Source organism: Vitis riparia, unplaced genomic scaffold, assembly GCF_004353265.1.
Source record: "Vitis riparia cultivar Riparia Gloire de Montpellier isolate 1030 unplaced genomic scaffold, EGFV_Vit.rip_1.0 scaffold437_pilon_pilon, whole genome shotgun sequence".
Lineage (NCBI taxonomy): Eukaryota > Viridiplantae > Streptophyta > Magnoliopsida > Vitales > Vitaceae > Vitis > Vitis riparia.
In genome coordinates this window covers 163,535-169,534 of record NW_023269678.1, presented here as the reverse complement: position 1 = coordinate 169,534, position 6,000 = coordinate 163,535, and positions in this window count along the sequence as shown.

Here is a 6,000-nt window from a genome sequence, read left to right as displayed (position 1 = left end):
ATCAGAAATTCAAAGTAATTTATGATTACCTTTAATAAATGTTCCATCAAAAGTAAGATTTGGCTCAAACTATAATGGCCTTTAAGAAAAGTTTTACCAAAAGTAAGATTCACTTCAACTTCTAAGACAAAAGTCAAGTCATCTCTACCTTTAAGTCAGAAGTTCTATAGATCTTCACTAAAAGAAATATTCATCTCAGTTTTTAAGACAAAAGTCAAAAGAGTTGCAGTAAAAAAAAAAAATTTACTATTCATTATTCATGTCACGAGAAAAATTGCAATTCAATTCACATGTTTCTTAAGATTTGTATTTAAAGATTTTTGCCCTCAATCTGAAGGTAAAGGTTTTTCTCGTCCATTTCTTCATTAACTTTTAATCCTTCTTTGTCTCTATCCTCCCTGAATATGAGAAAAAGAATTCTCTTTCTAAGTCATCTTATAAGTTATTTCTCCATGTAAGATATTTCTTTAAGATATGAAGATGTTTTCATATCAGGTTTTAATGTTCATGTTTTCCTATTTTATGTTTTTTTTTTTAATTTTGAATTTTAGCATAATTTACTTTTCATTATTTACTCACATTATCCCAAGTGGTTTCCTAGTGCTTTAAAAACTAAAGGATTCTTTAGGTTGCTCTAAAGAGCTCTAAATTTTCTTAAAGGACTGAAAACTTAATTTAGAGAGCTAGGTTGCTAGAGGCTATAGTTTTATGAATCTTGCAAAAACTCACGATTGAGGAAATCAAGGACTAAATTGTTTTCTCCTTAAATATAATCAATTTGAAAATAAAAATATATAAAATAGTTTTCTATCTAGCAAAAATATTCTTTAGAAACTATATTCTTAACATTTTTTGTAAAACTAATTTTGTTGATTTGCAATCAACATGTACTAAAAAAATTTTGGTTTAAAAGGTCATCTTGAAATTTTAAGTTACATAAAATAGTGCTTAAAATCTCTTTTTTGATACTACAATAATCAAGTTGGGCTTGGTTCCAAGTCCATAGGTGAACTTTACTAATCTTTCTTTGTCACCATTGTTTGCTTAAAAATCCATTCATTACATATTTTTGAAGTATCAATCTCAACAATATTAAAGGTTATAAAGCCAACTAAGTTAAGGCATGACAAGGTCTTAACTTTGGTTTTAATAAATTTAATAATTTTGGTATTATCCTCATTCTATGGAAGTGGATCCTTCTTAAGTCTTTGACTTAATGGTGCACAAATCTAACTTAAATCTTTGATAAAATTTGAAACATAATTGAGACTTCCTAAGAAAAGTTGTAATTGTTGCTTATCCTTAATCTCATTAGAAAACTTATCAACAAATTGAATTGATCTTTGAATAGGAGTTATAGTTCCTTTATAGATATGATGAGCCAAAAACTTAATCTTAGTTTGGAAAAGATTCATTTTAGAGGTCGATATATGTAAACTATTTTCCTTGACAGTTTGAATGAACTTATTGAGGTGCTTCAAATGTTCTTCTATGGATGAAGAGAAAAGTAAAACATCATCAATATAAATAAAGAGAAATTTTGTCTTATTCATTATATTTTGGAATTCTAAAGGTGCATGGTTAAGTCTAAATGGTATTACATTCCATTAAGAATTTCCAAAAGATATGTTGAAAGTTGTTTTATATATATCTTTTTCAACGCTTTGGATTTGCCAAATCCTAACTTTATATTAAACTTAGAGAAATTTTAGACTTAATCTTTGAAGATGGTCTTTCTTTATAATAGGATACCTAATCCATCTTTATACTTCATTAAGGGATCTGTAATTGATTACAAGTCTTAGGCTCCTTTTTCTAGTTTTGCATGTTTTTAAACATGAAAGGCAAAATAGTTCCGAGGGAATTTAGATTTTTTATTAATTTTTTATCAAGAAGTACTTGAATTTCTCGTTTAGAAAATGAACTTCTTATTCATTTGAATTGGTCCTGTCTTTGTGAGAATGTCCTTTTCTCTAAATTTTGGGTTATAGGATAATTCCACCTCATGCTTATTCCTATGCCAAAATGCAGTAGGGAATTTTGAATAGACTTCTTTAATCAATTTTTCTCTAAATCTTTGGATGGTTTCTTAAATCTTCTTAATATTTAATTGATCTTCAATTCTCTTATAACTAATTTATTTGATTAAAAATTTAATATGGTTATCCTTAACTTTAATTCTTTTGAAAATGATTGTAGATCTTAATTCATTCATATTTCTTTTATCTGAAGGATAAGCAAATTAAAAAAGGATCTCCTCATTTAGGAGTTATGTTCTTATAACTTGGGTGTCTACTCTAGTGGTTAGACACAAATTTTAAATTTTAGTCTCATTTTAACATAATTTTTGTTAAAACTATGTCTTTATATCATCTAAATTCAAGATTAAAACAAACTTAATAAAGGGTTGTTGGATGCATATCCATTTATTACAAATATGTGTTTTAGACAATTTGTAATTAATCTTAAAGCGCTAACAATTTGTAATTCTAAAATCAACTCTTGCTCTTTAGTGATAACATTTATGATTTAAAGTGATAGTCATAGAATACATTCTTCCTAATCATTAGAACTTTAACTTAATGGTAAAATATTTCATGACAAAATTTATCTTTCATAGTATGAGATTTATATTTAGTAATGAAATTTTAATCGTAGATAAAAAAAAAATATCACTAACTCTTACATTTGTTGTTGTGCGTATTAATGAAGAATTTGATGTTTAATGGTAGAAACAAAAGCATATATATCAAGTATAAATATATCACAAAAGATGTTGAAATTGAGTTCAAATTTGATAGGTGAGAACATTAAATTCTAGATATCTTATGAAACCACTCAAAGCTAATATATTCAAAAAATTGAAGATAATGCTTTTATAATCACTTTAAGTTTGGTTTAAGGGAGATTATTGAAAATATTAATTCATTATTAAATTACGAAAGTAATTAGGATTATAAGGAATCTTATCTATTTCAAGTTCTTTTAAAAATTTTATTTAGACTATGTTTGTTTCTTAAAAAAAATATGAAAGAAAATGTAAGGGAAAGAAAATAAATATAACATTTGAAAGAAAACAAAAAATAAAGGAAAATAAAAAATATATTCAAAATGAATTAATTTTTTATGTTTTTTAAAATTTGTTTCACTTATTTTCTTTTACTATATAAAAATTAAATAATTTAAAATATATATAACTTTTAAGAAATTTTCATTATATTTAATTTTCTTTTATATTTTTTTATAGGAAAATCAAAAAAGAGAAAATAATTTTTTTATCATTTTTTTTCATTTCTTGGTATTTTTGGAACCAAACATAGCACGATCCGTATTCATTATTAATATGATTATACAATGAATAAATAAAATTTTAACTTATAGGATATTATTATTTCCCAACAAGTAGATGTCGACAATGCAGAAGAATAGACTTTGATTTGTTTAAAAAATAGGATTGATAATTGTACACAAAGCATCAATAATAGAATCAAGGAGAACTCAATTTGCAGACGAAATGAGTTGTGCGTGTGACATCCACGTGTTAATTGAGGTGGGAGGAAGCTGCCATCTGTCGCCCCCTTCGACGCCATCACTTAATCATTGTACCTTGCTTTCAAATTGTAGTCATTAAGGTGTAATTTGAAAATTATTTTTTTTATCCTTCATAAGAGAAAATAGTTGTTTTTTAAAATAAATTTCAAATAAATTTTTTCTTATAAAATATTTTGAATAATCATTGAAACTATAGAAAAAAAATTATTTTTATTTTCTATATATAAATATATACTCCCGGGAATTCCTCATAGAAATCAATTTTTTAAAAATATTTTCCAAAAACATAACAAAAATATTTTTATTTTTATTATTTTAAAACTCTTTTCAAAATCATTCCCCGGGCCTCAATCATTTGATGGACTTCCAATCCATCTTTGGTCCTTCCTGGATGATGTATGTTAAAGGAATGCCTCTCGAGAGCATGCCAAATGCTCATTGAAAAACAGATTGAAATGTCATGTTTGTTTGTTATATTTTCTATATATATATTGAAAATGAAAAAAAAAAAAAAGGAAGGATATTTTATTTTCAATTTTGGCTTGTGAAAGAAATATTTTAAGATTTTTTTAAAATAATTTTATTTTCCAAAACCCTTTAAAACTGTACTACCAATTCAATTTTTTTTCTCCTAAAACACAAAACAACTCTCTTTTTATTTTATTTTATTATACAACACTTTCAAAACAAATTATAATTTTAAAAATAAAAACACTAAGGGTTGTTTGGGAAGTATTTTCAAAAATAGTTTTAAAAAATAATTTTTAAGAACAAGTTTTAAAAATTATCCCCTAATATTTTGTAGAATAAAAGTCCAATTTGAAACTTAAAATATTTTATCCCATAATTATATATTGATATAATTATTTTTTAAATAAAATTTAAAAAATAAGTAAAAATTATATAAAATAAAGGATTAATTGATTAAAAAGATCCCAACAAATTTGTAAAATTAACCTTCCTCATTGTTGAACTTGAAAGTAATTCATTTTTTACATAAATAAATTTCAACTTTTTTATTATTTACATGTTTGTTTAAAAAAAAATGTTACTTTTACAAGAAAAATATGAGAGATTTTTGTCAAAAATAGGTATTTTTTATATTAAAAAAATGAAATGGTTAGTTTTTTTAAAATGAGGAAAATTTTATCCCTTTTAATACGATATCCCTAAAATAAAACACATTATTTTTTGTTTTTAATGATAAAAAAAAAAGACTTTGATTGTTAAACGTGTTGTTGTAATTTTTTTTTTTGGAGAACCTGAAACTATTTTTGAAAAGCCAAACAGCCCTTAAAAACACAAATTTATATCGATTAATTCAAAAACACTAAATTTTTTTAATGTGCAAAATTTTAAACTTTTGAGTCTTTTGAATGAATTTAAAAATTTGAAATTGCAGTGAGGACAAAAATGTAAGTTGGAACTACACCTTTGATGAGGCAATTATTGTTTCAACAGTTCTCCTGCATCTTGCCAATGAGAATCTGCCACGTCAAAAAAGAAGGGTTGTTTGGTAATTGGACCACATTGCATCAGCTGACATGAAAGCACTACCCTCTTCCGTCTTCTCCATGACGTGGCTGCAGTTCCAATTATAGAGTATTACTCTGAATTTTGCATTTTATTTATAATCCTACTTTTTTTAATACGATTTTCATAAAAAAAATTAAATAAATAAAAAATTAAAATTTTTTTTATTAAAGATAAAATTAATATATTTCATTTCTATATATAATTTTTAAATTTTAATAAAAAAAGAAATGATTACAAAATGGACACGTGTATTTTAATATTCTAATATTAATTTTTTGGACATTTTTTAATTGCAGTTTATAATTAAATTTCAAAATATTTTCACAACCTCAAATACATACTCTATACTTTTTCAAGCATAAAAAATATTAAATATCCTTTCAATGAACCATAATTTTAACCATTAATAGAACAATAAAATATTAAAAATACAAAAGTGGGTCCACTTTTAAAAACAATACAAAAACCAAAAAAAAATAAATTAAATTTAATACTCACAAGTGGATCACAAACAGTCAGATTCAGATTTGTCTTACAGATTTGATGCACTCTAAGTTTAAATTTAAATTAAAAAAAAATTAGAAATAGAATATTAATAAGGATGATGGAGCGCCCTTAATAGAAAGTGGAGGCGCCCATATCAGAAATATGGCCTCTTTTTGAAATATAATCACCGTCAAAGGACTCAAAAATAAAAAAGAGTCAAAAGAATTTTACTTTTATTAAATAATATATTCCTTGCAATTAATAGTAAATACCTTGTCTCCGTCGTATGTATGAGTACGACAAAGCCGTCTTTACGGTGTTGAAAGTCAAGACACTCAACGAGACTTCCGGGCACACGTCTTTCGTTTTTTATTTCATGCCGTTCTACTTTTCTATATTTCTACTTTACTGCCTGTTGCTTACACG